Source organism: Danio rerio, chromosome 21 (assembly GCF_052040795.2).
Source record: "Danio rerio strain M-AB ecotype USA chromosome 21, GRCz13ab, whole genome shotgun sequence".
Classification (NCBI taxonomy): domain Eukaryota; kingdom Metazoa; phylum Chordata; class Actinopteri; order Cypriniformes; family Danionidae; genus Danio; species Danio rerio.
The window spans coordinates 8,270,001-8,289,858 of record NC_141041.1 but is presented as its reverse complement, the minus strand read 5'-3'; the positions used below and the strand labels follow the sequence as shown (position 1 = coordinate 8,289,858).

The 19,858-nt window shown below is 33.0% G+C and overlaps 1 long non-coding RNA gene across 2 annotated transcripts; it reads left to right on the top strand.

Annotated features, from left to right (window-relative positions):
• Nucleotides 1–1,998: 1,998 nt before the first annotated feature.
• LOC147838746 (uncharacterized) lies at nt 1,999–5,602 on the top strand. Of its 2 annotated transcripts, XR_015519965.1 has the most exons (7): nt 1,999–2,136; nt 2,435–2,490; nt 2,757–2,794; nt 2,985–3,045; nt 3,844–3,958; nt 4,223–4,334; nt 5,369–5,602. It is a non-coding gene; the product is annotated as an uncharacterized LOC147838746 (long non-coding RNA). The 2 variants fall into 2 exon arrangements; XR_015519966.1 differs by lacking the exon at nt 2,757–2,794.
• The last annotated feature ends 14,256 nt before the right edge of the window (nt 5,603–19,858 follow it).

Sequence of the window (19,858 nt, the reverse complement as noted above, 5' to 3'; positions counted from 1 at the left end):
ATAATAATTAAGAAAAATTCTTAAAAAAAAAAATAAATAAAATAAAATACACACACACACACACACACACACACACACAACAGCTCTGTCTGGTTCTCGAATCTGATTGGCTGATAGCCGTGATATATTTAAGTAATATCAGCACCCAGCACTGCTACCCCTGTGATTATTGCTCATATATATATATATATATATATATATATATATATATATATATATATATATATATATATATATATATATATGGCTGATTGAGGATGCATTGAGGATGTGACATTTGCCGTAAAAATTCAAAACATAAATGTACGGAGAAAGTATACGTTAACATTATATTAAAATATCTGTTTATATTTTCCAAAACAACTAACCACAGGGTTATGGGATCAAAAAATGTCAATCTGTTAACATTTTTTATACTTTAAATGAGAAAAATAAATGTGCATTATGGATGTGACAAAACAATACAACATATTTTGTAGAAATTCTGTGAATTAAACTGCACAACCCAAAATAAATAATGCTAATCAAAAGGGTAAGAGTCTGCTTTTTATAGAACAAAAATGATTGATTTTATTTTATTTTGACATTTTTGCATTTTTGAGGGAAGAGCTTTGTTATGGATGTGACACTTTTTCGTTATGGATGTGACAGATGTGACTACCTTTATTTATACACTGTAAACGATTTCTGTTGTTTTCACGGTATTATACTGCATTTCTCAACAGTTGTTTACTGTATAAGCTGTGCACAGTGTGTTACTGTATATATTGCTGTTTTTACAGCATAATAATGTATTCTCAACATTTCCATACTGTGAACATGATTAACAGTATGCTACTGCAGATTTTACAATGAATTTTGGGAAAAAATCAGTTACTGTGAATCTAAATACAGTACTGCAAATGACCATGAAAAACTCTACACACACTTTATATTATTATTATGTTTATTTTATTTTTTGACAAAGTATTTTGTGAAGAAAAATAAAATAACCAGTTTCTTCAGACTGTTCAGTGCATAAAACTGTCCCCTGGTTTTCCATATTTGGGTGTACTGCACCTTAATTTTATAAGGTTAACATGAAAATATTAAATTATTTTTAATCAACATAACTTTGTGCTTAACCAAAACGTAAACTGGAACAAAAGTAATTGATTCATGAAACCAAAGTCAGCTTAAATGTCATAATGACCAGCCTGCTTTAGACGGATTCATGAGGTTAGGGCACTCGTCATCACCATAGAGGTCATATCTCCGCATTTTCAAAACAATATTTTAAAATACGCACCATCCCTATAAATAAACCACAGACTTGAGTTTAAAACAACTACATTCCCGCATGAAAAACGGTTAAAACTAAATTTCATAACACATTCATTATAGAGCCATCTAAGTCTCACATGTCTAGCCGATTATAACCTCGTTTCGCCGGATACATGAGTGATGATGGACACCCTGGAGGTCAGAATCTCCGCTATCGGCAAAGCACGCTTAAAATTTACACATGATATCTATAAATAAACCACAGATTTGAGTTTGTAAGAACTACATTCTCGCATGAAACACTGTTAAAATTTCATTTCGTGACATATTAAACGCAATATTTATAATATTAGCTGGGCTTTCTCATCCGCCATTACCATTTGCTTGTTGATGTGAAATGAATTCTGGGAGAAAAAAAAATATTTATATATAATTCTCAAAACACTTCAAACGAACTTTATTCTTATTGTCAATGTCAGATATATGTAATAATTTCGCTGGTAAAGTGAATAAAAAACAATGTTACTATATTGTAATCAATATCACGTTTGCACTGGTTCGGTTCAGCACTCGAGCAACTCTGAATCGTATTGAACCGAATTGAACCGTTTGCTTGGGAATTATTTGATCACACGTGTTCACAATTCAGCAATATGCAATTAGTGTATAGTTAGTGTATAAATGCGTGTGGCCAAGCAGTATAACGAAATAGTAATGAATCATATACAAAAAGGAATCGGTTTTAGGCGGATTCGATTCTTTACTGTTCACTAAGGAGCCGATTCATAGAACCGAACGGACACGACTCGACATGCAGGCAACGGCTCTCCTAATTTGAAATTCACCTGTCGTCTTTCAGCGAATTCATCCTCGGTTAGTGTTTTAAAGTCAAATTCTGTCCGTTAAAGGATTGTTTTATAAGTATTTCTGTGTATTGTGTGTGTAATTTAAAATAATTAACCAAGTGACATTAGTTGTAGGTTCTTATGTTATCCGTTAACAAACGGTATTTTAAACAAGAAATAACAGACGCCAGGCGGTCATTGTAGTGTTTGCGAGGTATTAGATACAGTGAGTTTATCTTGAGTGAGTTTTTGACCATACGTTAAGTTACCTGAAAAAACCATAACTTTAACTTATTGTAACTGCATTAATGAATTCTCTATTTCAGCACAACACTGAGATGAAGGCGAAGTCACCATGAAAAGTTAAACCTTTACCGTTAAGGTAAGCTCTGGTCTTCACATAGTCATTATGACTAAGCTATCATTATGGTAAAATTTTTCAACTGTAAGTTAGTTATTTAAACTAAACTCATAATGAAATGAGTCTTAACTGTTTTATTAAATGGAGCTGAAAATTAAATGCAGTTGAATTATTTTAAGCTAACGTTAATATTAACAAAATACATATTAATTGTCTTTTTCTCAATAATGTTAATGAGCTTGATGTATAGTGTGTCATTAATTGTACATTTAATTTTTGGTGTTCAGGTGTACCTGAGGTGAGTGTACGTTCTGAGTACACAGATGTAAGCCAAAGTCATTATCACTATATATATATATATATCCATCCTATTCTAAGTGAAATTGATGGGGTCAGGGAATGATTTGTGTACAAATGTATTTTAACCCCATACAGATTGGTATGGTTGTACCATAGATTTAGATTAATTAATGTTAAGTCTTATTTTACTCTTATTATATTTATCTGTTTTTCAGCTACAGTAATTGATGTTGAAAAAACTGATGCAACCAATCACTCCTCACTTGATTATTCAAGGTAATGTTGATGTCTTCTTCATTTTGATTAGATTTTTAAATGTCAAGTTGTTCACAGATTTGTTGTGAGGAGTTTCATGTACAACCTCTTTTTCTTCTTCCAGCAGTTCCTAAGATAAAAAAATCTGGTGTTAAAACAGCCACAGCTATGCTATTTGCCTACCAAGTGCTGAGTAAATATTAGACAAACAATTTTTTCTATAACTGTTGTCTTTGTGTTTATTAGCAATTTTACTGGGCGTATGTGTTTTTTTTTTTCAAACAGCCTGGAAACTGTAAGTTTAGTTCAATATGTTATTTTATGCTATTCATTTTTGTGTTAACATGGATTGCATGTTGAAGCTATCGTTTTATAGTGGGAAAATGTAAAAGAGAATCACTGAATACAATGGCATAATGATTCTGCTTGTTCAAAGAAGGTACTTGATTTAGTTTTCCTCAAGCGACACATCAGTTTTTATGACTATTGCTTGACACTTGAATTGAAGGGACAGTTCACCCCAAAATGAAAATAATAGCATCTTTGGAATCCTCCACTTGTTTCAAAATAGTTATACATTTAATTTGTTCCGTTGAACACAAACTCGTATTTTTTAAAGAAATTTGGTTCAAATATGGATGTCAATAGTTACTGGTTACTAACATTCTTCAAAATATCTGCTTTAGTGTTTAACATAAATTTAAACGGATTTAAAACACGTGGAGTAATGGTGGCAAAAAAGTAAACTATCCTTTTAAATATTTTATTCTGAGACTTTTATTTATATATGTCTTGTCTTTTGCCATATTGTCTTTCTAGCCCAGATTGTGATGAACCTGGAATGTGACACCAGTTACTCTTAAGACAAAAACCGAATAAAGCACAGATGTGGAGGGATTTGCAGCCAAACTTACTGGAGGGAAGGAACCTTTAGGTAAAAGCACCTGCTTTATTTAGATCTGAAGTATTTTATTTGACATAGAGATTTATTGTTTTAATTCTAATTTAAAGCAAACAAGGTTGAGCACCCCTGGTCTAAAAGCTCAAAAATGCTGTTTCCGTGATAAGGTTAAATGTAGTTGAGAAATAGATTCATTAGGATCAATGCTTAAAGTAAACATTTTCTTCTCTCTGTACACCAAACATGTTTACTATCCCTCACATTTTAATAAATTGTTTCTGTTTTTGTTTCTTACAGTGTGGGTGAACATACTACCTGGATTTCCAACAAAGGCTGCACAAGAGCTCATTTGATAGCACATATTCTGTCCTGTCTACATCTCTGATGACCTGGAAGTGCTTCGACATCAGTGAGTAATACATCTTTATATTGTCATGCATACAGGATTTCTGTAAGCTTAGCTTTAATGTTAGTTTCTTATCAGCAGTGACTGTTTTAAAAAATAAGTATTTAAATTATTCTAAACGTTTTACTGATGCTGTGCACAGTAACGTTATGATGATTTAGTTTGAGGAAATGTCACTGGAGGGTTTGTATAAAAAATAAATAAATAAATAAATTGTATGAAATGACTCGATAAAATGTTTATTTGTCTCACTGACATGCCATCACTGCTGCATATTAAAATACAGTAATACGAATTGACAGCAGAATATTACCACAAACATTTCATGAAGTAGGCTAGACTGCTCTTTAGTTCTCTACTCAACTTTAACACATTTCCTTGTGTCGCTCAGCCTCTCTGCAGATTTTGCCAAAAATGAATGCTTAGTGATTACTTTGTTTTATGCAAACCAAATATCAGTAACTTATCATTAGCATTATTTTAAAAAATCACCCACGGCTTTCATGTTCTCTAACGCAATCTTATCTGTAAGTTAGAAGTGGATTTATACGTGTTAAAAGCCTAAAAGTATTTAATTAACATTAGTCACGTTAAATTAGATTATTTTTATTTATTTAATTTTAAATATGTAGCCTCTTATAGTGAGAATGAACTGTGTTTACCCCTCTTAAATTCGTGGAAGCACTAGTAGTGTGATCATGGAATCAGATATTCGAGCTATACAGAGTCGGACATTAAGTTAAGATGAGACTTTATTTTTTACACACCTGTGTGGACACCTGACTAGCGATCTTCAAGAACAATGCCTGCTGATCTTTTCCCCATTAACGTTAGTGTAATTGTGAATTAACAACAAACTGTATTTCACCAACAAAAACAATTAAAAAAACTGTTATATATATTATAACTGTTATATATATATATATATATATATATATATAAACAACAGTGCAGTGTTTCTTTTCTGAATGAATTAAATGGTTTGAGGGATGATTAGTTTTTACTCCAGTGATTAATTTTGCTTGTCATTTTTGCAGGATCATCATCATGCTGCTGCCCTTTTTCACTGTCCCTTTCCACATCATTTGGCCTTCATCATGTCTTGTAGCAGTATTTTCACCTGTTTTTAAAATTGTAATAATTTTTGATGCATTAATTGTTGACTGGTTTTAATGATCAATTGTTTATTAGTGTTCTGTTGCTTTGTTATATTGAATAATTGCTACTGTTTTAGCATGGTTTACACAATAAACCTTTATTGTGAAGTTAAAGTTTCAGTTTCTTTATTTTTCTTGAACAGTTAAAATAACACTTGTGCAATTTTTGAACATTTTTACCCATTATAAAGTAGCACTATTAAATAAAATAAAATAACATTTAATAACTGTAAAATACTATACAGTAATAATGAAAGTAACATTAAAATACCGTAGTTCTTCATGGTAAAAATGTACAATAAAATACTGTTTTCCGTTTTGCAGTATGTGTAACACTACTGTAATTGGTGTTACAGTAAAAATCAACAACAGTAAAATGATGTATTACATTTTACAGTAAATGTAATACTAATGTAATTAGTATTACAGTAATGTTACCGTTTTATGAAATACAGCAGCTACTGGATAATTGTTGCCAGTAACTTACTGTTAATTTAACAAGAAATCGTTTACAGTGTATATATATCAGGGCTCGAAATTGCGACCATTTTGGTCGCATATGCGCCCGAAAATTAATCTATGCGACCTCATAATATATTTGGGCGCATTAGTGCGACTGCAGATAATGGTTGTAGTGCGACCTATTTTGATTTTTTGTAAAAACGTGCTGAATCGCTCTTTCCTGCCGCTATATTGGTTCATATTAGCTGTCAATCACTCAAGGTATTCCGCTGTCAGATGACAGGGAAGGAGCTTTTATGACCACGGGAAATACAAACGGCTGAAGAGTAAAAACTTAAAGCACACAGGTTTGCAAACCCCACCTAAAGTTGAGGTGCAGATGAGAGCGATCATGACACGTCACGTGGTGAATAATGATCCGCCAGCTGAGATCAATCGAGTACGCGCTTCATGGAGAAGGCGCACGAATCTCCATGCGTTGCATTCACTGCGTGTTCAGCGCAAATGTCCGCTAAAAGTCAAATCTAATACTGTACATATCATCGCCAAAGAAGCTCGCCTTTACTAAGTTTACACTGAAACTGCGGCTCATAACAAACAGCGGTATTCCGCCGGTGGTCATCGCAAGAATCTTGCTCTGCCTGCTCATAAATTGGGTCGGCTGACTCGCCAGCTTTTCCACTAACACAGAAAAATGAAGATCATCTCAGACTGAACCTTTAAATTGACACAAACTGAAACCAAAACTTTTAAAGAGTGATAGAAGTGAGACTTTACTTACTTTCTTTTGTCTATTCTTTTTTGAGGTGTATATTATTTTTTTTATTTATTTACTGATGACTGCTTTGCAGCTTTCATCATTGAATTGAATGATTTATTATAATCTTTTGTTTGTTTTGTAGCAGAAATATTATTTATTAAATTGACATGCATATATAAACAGCAGTACAAAATAAATATTTCTTACTGCAATGCTTCATTTTTGTTTGATGCAAACTATACAATTATTTTTCATAAAGTAACAGACTTTTTATAGCAGATAACATACATTCATGCACATTCAAGGCAGTATCATAATGAGAAATGTAATTCATTTTTACTATTATTGTCATTTTCATTATCATTAATATTCTATAATTATTAGACATTCATTTTGGAATTATTGCACACAAATATCAATGTCTTCGCAGCATTAGTTAGATAGTTGTTTCTGGTTTTTGTCAGTCCTATTAATGTTGTTTTAAAATACAATAAATCCCTTAAAAAGCAATTTGCAGCGGTGCTCAATCATTTTTGGTGGGTGCTCCTAAATTTTTTCTGGTGCTCCTAAATTTATTTTGGTGCTCCTAAATATTTGAAGTTGGGAGCACCGGTGCTACCAAGTAAAAAAGTTAATTTCGAGCCCTGTATATATATATACAGTGGGGATCGAAAGTGTGGGCACCCCAGGTAAAAATTTGCATCAATGTGCATAAAGAAGTCAAGGAAAGAAGGAAAAATCTCCAGAGGGCATCAAATTACAGATTAGACATTCTTTTAATATGTCAAAAAAGTTAGATTTTATTTTCATCATTTACACTTTCAAAATAACCGAAAACAAAAAAATGGCGTCTGCAAAAGTTTGGGCACCCTGCAGAGTTAATATCTTGTACTGCCCCCTTTGGAAAGTATCACAGCTTGCAAACGCTTTTTGTAGCCAACCAAGAGTCTTTCAATTCTTGTTTGAGGTATCTTTGCCCATTCTTCCTTACAAAAGTCTTCCAGTTCTTTGAGATTTCTGGGCTGTCTGTCACGCACTGCTCTTTTGAGGTCTATCCATAGATTTTCAATAATGTTGAGGTCAGGAGATTGTGAAGGCCATGGCAAAACCTTCAGTTTACACCTCTTGATGTAATCCATTGTGGATTTTGAGATGTGTTTAGGATCATTATCCATTTGTAGGAGCCATCCTCTCTTTAACTTCAGCTTTTTCACAGATGGCATCAAGTTACCATCCAAAATTTGCTGAAATTTGATTGAATCCATTTTTCCTTCTACTCGTGAAATGTTCCCTGTGCCACTGGCTGCAATACAAGCCCAAAGCATGACTGATCCACCTCCATGCTTAACAGTTGGACAGAGGTTTTTTTCATTAAATTCTGTGCCCTTTCTTCTCCAAACGTACCTTTGCTCATTCCGGCCAAAAAGTTCTAATTTAACCTCATCGGTCCACAGAACTTGTTTCCAAAATGTATCAGGCTTGTCTATATATTCATTTGCAAAGTTCAAACGCTGTTTTTTGTGGTGAGGACGTAGAAGAGGTTTTCTTCTGATGACTTCATGAAGACCATATTTGTACAAGTATCTCTTTATAGTGGAATAGTGTACCACAGTTCCTGTGTCTGCCAGATCTTTCTGGAGGGATTGTGCAGTCAAACGTGGGTTTTGACTTGCTTTTCTCACAATCCTGCGAGCTGTTCTGTCTGATATTTTTCTTGGTCTTCCAGATCTTGCTTTAACTTCAACTGTTCCTGATGACTGCCATTTCTTAATTACATTCCGTACAGATGAGATTGGCATCTGAAAACGATTTGCTATCTTCTTATAGCCTTCTCCTGCTTTGTGAGCATCAACTATTTTCAGTTTCAGTTTTCTAGACAACTGCTTAGAAGAACCCATGATGCTGATTGTTGGGGCAAAGTCAGATGAGTTTGACGATTTTGGGAATTTAAAACCTTTGAGATTGACATCACCTGGTCTTTCCAGACGATGATTGAGAACAATCCATGACACTGTCAGGTCTCAGCTTTCCAAAGGGGGCAGTGCTTGCTATTAACTCTGCAGGGTGCCCAAACTTTTGCAGACGGCATTTTTTTGTTTTCTGTTATTTTGAAAGTGTAAATGATTGAAATAAAATCAAACTTTTTTGACATATTAAAAGAATGTCTAATTTGTAATTTGATGCCCTCTGGAGATTTATCCATCTTTTATTGGCTTCTTTATACACATTAATACAAATTTTTACCTGGGGTGCCCAAACTTTCGATCCCCACTGTATATATATATATATATATTTATTTATATATATATATATATATATATATATATATATATATATATATATATATATATATATATATATATATATATATATATATATATATATATATATATATATATTTATTTATTTATTTATATATATATATATATATATATATATATATATTTATATATATATATATATATATATATATATATTTATATATATATATATATATATATATATATATATATTTATATATATATATATATTTATATATATATATATATATATATATATTTATATATATATATTTATATTTATATATATATATATATATATATATATATATTTATATATATATATATATATATATATATATATATATATATATATATTTATATATATATATATATATATATATATATATATTTATATATATTTATATATATATATATATATTTATATATATATATATATATATATATATATATATATATATATATTTATATATATATATATATATATATATAAATACATAAATAAATATATATATATATATATATATATATATATATATAAATAAATAAATATATATATATATATATATATATATATATATATATATATATATATATTTAATTTAATAGTAATACACTTAAAATGTTTGTTTAATATGGGTTGTATATTAGTATTTCACTGTATTACATAGACAGGCATAGCCGAGTTCTGAATAAGCCAAATAGGCTCAAGCCACCTGCTTACTGTAGTGTTAAAAGTGCATTTTTTGTTTCCGTGTATTAAATAAATAAACTGCCACTTTTTTATGTATATACATATATATTTTTAAACTTACAGGCTAATTTATATTCAAATAATTAATATTTCACGATCTGAATGATGAAAATAAAAATAAATGTTTTTCTTTTTTTAATACTAGACAACACTTGATGTTTCTATCTCTGTCAGCGACTCAGTGACAGTTAAAACGAGTGCTTCTGTCACTGTGTTTAATCCTTCCTGTGCAGGACTGACTCAAAGACATGAGGTACAGGTGAATTGGATAAGCTAAATTGTCAGTAGTGTACGAGTGTGAATGAGTGTGTATGGATGTTTCCCAGAGATGGGATTCAGCTGAAAGGGCATCCACTGCCTAAAAACATATGCTGGATAAGTTGGCGGTTCATTCCACTGTGGCTGAGAAAACTAAAATGAATGAATGAAAAAATGAATGAATCATCATAAAACATGATCTTTACTTTACATTGTAATGATAATTGGTATAAACAAAAAAAATCAATAATTATGGCTGATATACTGTATTTTGACTATTGGCAAAAATATAACCATGCTGAATAATACTGTTTTTGTGATCAAAACTAAATTTTTTAAACTTGAGAAACAGCCAGTTTAATATGGGAAAACATCCTGAAATGCACAAAGTGGGTTGGAGCTTGGAAAATATACAGTGTAACATCCTGAAAAAAATTATATATATATATATATATATATATATATATATATATATATATATATATATATATATATATATATATAACACACACACACACACACACACACACACACACACACACACACATATATAATATAATTATTGTTACAATATTCATTCATTAATATTCCTTCGGGAAACACCCACACACACCCTCACATGTCACACACTGTTTTAAAAAGGCAGAAAATACAGACAATGGATGTCATGGACTGGTCTGATGAATCTGCTCTCTGTTTGCTGGAGTGCTATGACTGTACAGATTGGGAGATGTTTAAACAGTCCTGCGGTGATAATTTTGATATGTTTGTTGATACTGTATGCTTCTATGTGGCTTTTTGCAGAGACATGATTCACGAGACATGATTCCATGTAGATGGGTAAAAATTTACTCTAACAACAAACCATGGGTATAACAAAATCAGTCAAATCCTGCATAGAGAAAAATAGTTTTTTAAACAAGGAGCCGATTCTGATTTGTATTTGGCAAATAAAGAGCTTAAAAGAGAAATTCTCCTAGCTAAACAAAATTAGAAAACTGAATTAAAAAACAAGATGGCAACAAATAAGCTTGGTTCAGCCGGGGATATTTTGAAAACCATATCAGGCCTCCATAATCTAAAGAGTAGTAACCAGATTACTTTAGCGGGCTACAGCACTGATATTGAGTTAGTTAGCTAGTGCTCTTAACCAATTTTATAATTGTTTTAATCATTTAGATTTTACTAGTGAAATTGAGGAATTAAATAGTAAACTTACAGGTGGACAGCATTTTATCATTTAACAAACAGATGTGCATAGGGCCTTCCTCTCAGTAGGACAAGAGCAGTGGACCAGACAATATTTGTAGGCGCACACTTAAAATTTGTGCAAGAGAATTAAGTCCAATTTGTGAATACATTTTAATAGATCGTTACTAGAACAACAGGTACCTAAGGTTTGGAAGGATGCTGTGGTAGTCCTTGTACCCAAATCCAACTCACCGCAAACTTTTAATGAATTCAGACCCATAGCCTTAACATCAATTGTGATTACATTTTTTGAAAAGTTTGTGAGGTCTGACATACTGAGAAGAACAGAGTACGCACTTGATCCCATGCAGTTTGCCCATAGGCCTCATCGGGGAGTAGAGGGTGCCACAGTTACTTTGTTTAATCTACTTTTTAAACATTTGGGAAAAATGGTTCCCATGCCAGACTTCTGTTTGTCAACTTTTCTTCTGCTTTTAACACCGTTTAACCTCACATTTTAATTAGTAGACTGCTGGAACAGTTTGACCTTAGTAATAACTTGGTGGGCTGGATCCTTAATTTTTTAACTAATCGAGCACAAAGTGTAAGAGTGAATGGATGTTTATCTGATAAAGTTTGCTCCTCAACCAGGTCACCACAAGGATGTGTTCTTTCACCTCTGTCATACATCCTCTACACCACAGGTGTCAAACTCTGTTCCAAAAGGGCCGCAGCTCTGCACAGTTTAGTTCTAACCCAAATTAAACACACCTGAACAAACTAATTGAGTCCTTCAGGCTTGTTTGAAACCTACAGGTAAGTGTGTTGGAGCAAGGTTGGAACTAAACTGTGTAGGGCTTCGGCCCTCCAGGAATTGAGTTTAACACCCCTGCTCTACACAAACATGTGCCAGAGCAGGTGGGAAAATAGAACCATTATCAAGTACAAATCAAGTTCAAACCAAATCTACCTTCGGGTATAATTAAAGTAACCTACACACCTACCTACATTCACACACACTACGGCCAATTTATTTATCATTCATTTTTTTTCAGCTTAGTGCCTTAATTAATCTGGGGTCGCCACAGCGGGATGAACCGCCAACTTATCCAGCACATGTTTTATGCAGCAAATGCTCTTCCAGCCCACAACACAACACCATACACCCTTGCATTTACACACATACACTACGGCCAATTTAGCGTATTCAATTCACCTATAGCGCATGTCTTTGGACTGTGGGTGAAACCGGAGCACCCGGAGAAAACCAACACGAACACGGGGAGAACATGCAAACTCCACACAGAAACGCCAACTGACCCAGCCGAGGCTCGAACTAGCGACCTTCTTTTCAACTTATGCTGAATAGTTGGCGGTTCATTCCACTGTGGTGACCTTTGATGAATAAAGGGACTAAGCCAAAAGGAAATTAATGAATGTATGAGGTTTAGCAGTGTGCATTTGTGTTTTTAAAAACATTTATTGTTTGAAAAGAGTTTTAGTCTTTGGACACGTGATGGCGCTGTTTACTAATGCGAGATTAAAAACAGACAGACTGCTTTGTCTAAATTTCCAATTCTTGAATACGTTTTATTCTATAGAGTAACTGAATGCTGTGGTGATCCTTCAATTAGAATGAATTTCACGTCTAATTTTAATTCACACAACTAAAAAACAACGGCAATTAATCACATTTTTGCTTTCTACTATTCTGTAAGAAGTTTTGTGTGTCGTTGTGGTGTCATTTTTGCATGTGTGATTTGGCGGATGATTCAGATGTGTTTCTCCGTCATTATAATTATTTACCTGCTGTCTCTCCTCGTCTATAACACCTACACACTCCCAGACACACTGTCTCTCGTCTCCTCATTGCTCTCTGATCATTTTGACGGAGTTATTTAGAGCTGGATGATACTTTATTCCTTTGCAGCACCTGCACGTTCAAGCTTTCCTGCAGGATGACTGACATTTGCACTGCATTTATTAGAAATGCATACAAAAAATAAATAAATAAATAAACACAAATATGATCTAATAAAATTCATTGGAAGTAATAGAAGAAAAATGTTATCTTAATCACAGAGATATAGTAATCAGGCTGTCAAAACAAACATTGCACTTATATAGAAGATAAATTTTGCATGTTTGCGTGGGTTTCCTTCGGGTGCTCTGGTTTTCTATGCAGTGTAGGTGAATTGGATGAGCTAATTCCGCTGTGGCGACCCCTGATAAATAGGGGAGTAAGCCGAAGGAAAATTAATGAATTTTGCATGATGACACTATTTACCTGGACAAAAACATAAAATAAAAATGGTGGCAAAAGGTTGGACAATAAAAATGAAATGTCTAGTTTTAAATGACAATAATTTCTCAAATACACAATAATAAGTTCTAAAATGCAAACAATTCAAAACAAAAATATTTCAAAACTGAAATGCATCATATAACATTAGTTATTAAATCCAAACAAATAGGCTACTAAAACATATATTCAGATATTGCAGAAAAGGACATTGTGATGTTTCATAGAATAGTGTTGGATATTTAGCTACCCTTTAATGTTCTCATATTCATGACAAATATTTGAAGTTATAAAGCAGTTGTTTACTTGAAAAAGACATGATTGTGTCAATAGAAAATTCAATACGTTTGATTTGAATCTTTATTTTTATCGCAGTGGCTATTTGCACTAAGTGTAAATAGCCCGCCTTGTTTTATACATGTAGCTTAATTCATATTTGTATTTCTTAGATTTTTTTCTTTTCAAGTTTTGGATATTTATGAGTACTACCTCTTACAGAAAATAGATTCTGATACTGTTAAACATTACATTGTGTTACAGTTAAACTCTGTGACGTCATCGACTTTCGCTTTAAGATTTAAAGGGCTAGCATTGCACCTGACCCCCGTAAGTGGTTTTGTTTGAAAGTGTAGAATCTATATTTTATGCACATATGCATCTCTTTGGTTTTTATTTTACTGTACAAAAGTTATTGACGCTTTAATACACAGTATTTTGGATACCCGAGCTGCTTATTGAACATAGGTTCATTTTCACATGGCTTACATATGACACATGTACAAGTTATAGCTCAAATGAAAGCTCTTACAGGTGCTCATACGGTTCTAGCATTCTTTTTACTGAATTATATTCACATATCAAACAGTTGCCGAATGAATCACGGTGTTTCCATGGCGCAGAAATGAAAACAATACATTTATGATCAATAAGCAGCCCCAGATATCACTGACAGCTGTCATATCTTACCTTATGCTGTGCGCTTCAGGTCCATTTCTCCTCTGTTTTTGAGGTGATGTGCACAAGTAATCCTTGTCTGACGTGGTCCAAACACAGTGAATTATGTTTGATCAAACAAAAGAATAGTGAAATATGAAAACAATGATCTATCCCTGTGGCTTGTACAGCACCTTACATCAGTTAGAATACAATAACTTTTGCATAGATTATGGTAGAGAGATTTTTCTTTTTTCCTATGATTACAGATATGTGCAGGAACCACCAAAATTAATTGCAGCATGCTAGACCACACAGAACCTAAAAGGTACACTTTCAAATTTGAGTTTCTAAAAAAAAAAAATACAAAAAGCGCCTCTTTTTTAGGTGTTTATTATAACACAGACAACATATACAGTTATTTTAAACACTTTCAATAGTGTTTTATGAAAATTCAAAGGGTTTTCTTTAAAATGATACCAAATTTTTGCTGTTATACCTCTGCATGTGGGTTTGGGAAGCTTTTAAATGTGGGTAGGCAAAATCCAGGCGGAAATCCCAAAATAGCAGCAGAGTTTAACTGTTCAAATAAATCTTCACCATAAAGTACTGAATTGAAAATGACGATATTTAAATATAGTCAGACTCAGTCGTCGTGAACTAAAGTGAGCCTAAGGCTTGAAACTCCAGGGATGAAAAGGTGTCCCACTCCGGCCCTGCCTGTCACCACTGATGTTTCCCCTTAATGAGCGGAAGATTTCTAAAGTGAGACGGAACATTTGTGTATTTAAACAATTTATTTTTGGCCGTTGGCAGGTTATTAAATCTTATTTCTGGATTTTTTAGCTTGTCTACCTGACATTTTTGTCACTTTTAGATATTGTTTTATTTATTTTTTCATTTGTCAGAAATGACAAGGGTTCACCCTTCAGTACAAATGAGAAAGTCAAATTGGAGTGATTTGGATTGTTTTCCTCTAATGGCTGTGGCGTTCTGTTTATGATGAAGAACTGTTTCTGTCTTTATAAATAAATAGAAATAAAACACTATTGACTATTTTCAAATAGGGGGAGGGGCTGCTCAATAAGCCCCACCCTTTCTGTCTGTTTCAGTGAAACACATTAAATAAAGTTGCAAGATTTGAGGCACATTAAACAGGTAGTCCACCCAAAACTTCACATTTTCTCGACATTTACTTATCCACAACTTGTTCCAAACCTGTTTGAGTTTCTTTCTTCTGTCGAACACAAATGGAGATATTTTAATGCATGTTAGAAAGCAGCATCGACTGACTTCCATAGTATTTTTTTCTTACTAGGAGAACCTTTCCAGTATTCTTCAGAATATCTTCTTTTGTGTTCAGAAATTTTTTATAAAAGTTTAGAATCACTTGAGTGTGAGTAAATAGTGAGTATTTTTTCAGTTTTTGGGTGAACTATCCCTTTAAGAGTGAAACTAATATATATTTTTATCGAGAAACATATTTAACAACGTTTAAAAAATATATCAACTTGCCCTGCTGTCTTAAATTGAATATGAATGTCAATCAGTGAAATGAGGGAAGATGGAAGTGATGAGTGTTTAAATGAACATCTTAATATTCAGGTGAGGTCGATATATAAGCAAGGGGAATTCTAGGAAATTGCACAGGAGCAACATTACTAATGATTTACTGAAGATTGAGGGGGAGAGAAAATAAGAAATGTCCGATGAACTAAATCAGATATGTACCACTAAACATGTTTGTTTCCCAGAGGTTTTGAGCTGACAATTTTCTTCTGATGAAATATGGCCCAAAGTTTTCAGCTGCGGCAGATTTGTCTTGCTGATAATTGTCTTTAGATTATGGACGTTTTTGGAGTGATTTATTGCCCGCAGAGCGTCCCTGTAAACCCGGTTACAAGGGCACCTTTAACTCAGCAGAGATTTTGTTAATATGGCTTTTGAATAAATTAATCTATGTGTGTCTGACCCTGCGGTAGGGCATAGGGGACACACACACACACACTGACAGCTTAATCAAAGACAACCTTGTAATGATGTTTGTCTTTGTTGCACACGTTTGTTTTACTAACTTTGAAACTCACACACAAAACTTTTACTTTTTCCCCTTGAACAAACTTTGCTTTTCACACCTAGACATATACAGATGTCTATATCGGTCACGAGTCTGGTGCGTCTATGTGTTGTGCTCATGTAGTTGTTGTCAAGTGATGTCCCATGTATTTGTTCTGTTTACGTCATGTGACTCCTTTGTTCTGTTTTCCCGCCATTTGTTAATTTTTATTAGTTCCACCTGTGTCACAAACCTAGACGTATTCAGTTGAAAGCTGCAGTCACACTGGACTTTTCTCCCCATAGACGTTCATTCATAAGCACGCGAATGTGTCAGACTGGAAACGTAAGGTTGTGCGGCAAGTTTCGCAGTTCACTGCGTTGGAAAGTTCAAGCTTGGTGAAGTCTGACCTGTGAAATCACATCATATGATTGTGTGAGACCAATCAAAGATCAAAACATGACCTCTCTAGACAGAAATTTTCAGCCTGATCTCACGAGAAAACGTAAGTATTTTACGTTTTGGCAATTTAGTGGCTAATTCGTATGAATTCGTACGAGTTCAGTTGTAAGAAATTGTACGATTTTAAAAAGGAGGCGTGGCACCTAACCCCACCCCTAAACTCAACCGTCATTGGGGGATGAGCAAATCGTACTAAAATGTACGAATTAGATCGTTTGAATTTGTACGAATTAGCCACTAAATGAAAAAGTTACGAATTGCCGTGAGATTGTGTTGGAAATTTTACATATAGACTGATTGTTCGCTTTTTTAAATGTCTAATTATCTTGCCTAATTCTACCCCTTTTCGCAGCACCATACGACAGAATTTCTCAAGCTCAAACTTCAGTGTGACTGCGGCTTAATCTTGTATATTTATGGGCCTTTCTTGAACTACGGGCACTTTTAGCCTTGTGAAGTTGAGTTTAAAAAATCTTGTTCAAAATTAACATAACATAGCCTCATAGGTTTAATCAATTTGTCTAGTTTTATGATCTGTACGAGTACAAATTTAGATAAGAAGTGAAGTATTTTTTCGTGAACTGAACAATTCCACCACATTGCAATATACAGCTTTTATTTCAAAATGAAATAAATTATGGCAGTCAAACATTGTCTAATTTAATTTTTGTATTTAGTTTAACTAATCTATCCTATATATATATATATATATATATATATATATATATATATATATATATATATATATATATATATATATATATATATATATATATATATATATAATTATATATAATTATACATTTGTCAATTAAATAAATTAGTTGTATGCTGAATTGTACACCTGTACACTCTAAAATTGAATATTAATTTAATTAAGAGCTTATTAAAAATATATATTAACTGAATTTGTATATTAGATAGAGCATGCACTCATATATTGTAAAAACACTTTTAATGTGTGATGAGAACTTTTTAAAATATTTTTTAAAGGTTTGTGGTGATGGAAATGACAATTTAACAGTTTATTGTGAAAAAATTGAAAATCGCTTCACCGATTAGCTTTGAATTGATACTAGCCTTTCATATATACAAAACACTCTTATAAATGTATTTCCTTATCAAGCAATATTTACCTTGTGTTTCACACAAACTTTCTAATGTGACATTACAGTGTTGTGGCGGCAATGACACTGATACCGTGCAACGGCTATATTTTGTATAAAAATAATATTGATAATAGTCTCACATTAATAGCTTTAAAATATTACAATTGTTTCACTAGTGCTTAATTAAGATACATTAATAGATACCAGATAAATGATATTTTAAAATGTTGTTGAAGTCTAAAACTCTGGCTGTGCGACAAGCTGAAAACAGTGATTTTGACACCTAAAAGTAGGTTGAATAATATGAAAAAAATATATAATAGAAAGGTAGTATTTTTTTAAAGTAGGTTTTATTGTTGGTTTGACAAAGAAAGAGGAATTTAAACAATTATCTATATTTTTGGAAATATGATCAAAGGACATAAAAGTGCTTGTAGTTGAAGAATTACCCTTATACCCATGAGTATTATTAGTTCTTTATCTCAGCTCCTCTAATAAGGCAAGGGCTCCCCTGAAAACTTGACTTGTGAAATTTTAGTCTATATGTAAAAAACTGTGTTATTTTGGCGTGCGGTTTCAGTTTTGCATAATGTGATCATGGATTGCTGCTTATTTAAAAGTGCAAAAAATGTCATCAGTTTATGCATGACGGCGATTTACACCTCACTTATTAAGATAACTATATGCTATTTTTGTCACGAGCATCAAGCTGTGGGGTCACTGAGGATCAAGGTCCCGTCATGTCAAGAACGGACAGCCAGATGCTTTCATATGGACGTTGAGACACTGCTTATTCATTTTCTGAAACACATGATGTGAAGTTGTTTAGTTTTATTTGCTTCATACAGTAGGCCAATAGATGAATTACTGGTTTGTAAACATTTAGGATGCCCGCGCAGAAGTTCCAGAAAAAACCCGGGAGCGCTAACATTTACAGCGAGTGAATGACATCCGATGCATTTTACAGTTTGTGATTGTATTAGAGATAAGTTATATTGATTACATATTATATATATTATTTACATAAAGATTTCAGCGTATTATAACAGCTTGTCACCCAGTGATAAGCACAGTTATTCTGCAACATTAACGTTAAAGTGAGCGGCGTTCATCTGACAGGTCGATTTGCAATAGCACCCTCTCAATGGATATTGAATAGGTCAAAAGATCTCATTGAAACTCCAAGTGATTTTACAAGAGAGAAGTTAAAGGTCTTTGGATGCCAACAATTTTGTTCTGTGTGGTCATGTGCAAGAAATAATGATCCATGTATACTACATTCAAAATTTTATAGTGCTAAAAACCAAGGTTCTGCCTAGACAAAGACAAGGAAAGAAGACGGAACTGTACAAGGCCTAGGTAATCATCAACAAGCAAAACAACTGCCTTCTGACAGCGAACTGCACCTGTATGGCAGGGTATGTGAACTTACATTTTTACATTTCATTCTAAGTGTCCGCAGTTTAAATTATCATATTTTTGCTGAAAATCATTGCTGAAATCATTGCTGAAATCAAAAACGAGTAATGTGTGAACTTACCTGATATAAAATGAGAACTGCAGAGTCGAGCATTTTTAATTAGGTCCTCACTCTGTTCAGCTCTTATGATGGATGTTAATCAAAGACATCTGCGGTTGGCATTAAAAGTAGTGTGGTGTACGGTAAAATTAAAGATTTCTATTTTTGGACTTTCGATTTTGGCATTCTACTGCACAACTCAACATGTTTGCTATTGCAACTCGTCTTTTTTTTTGCAACCGGTATGTGCGATTGAACCCATGT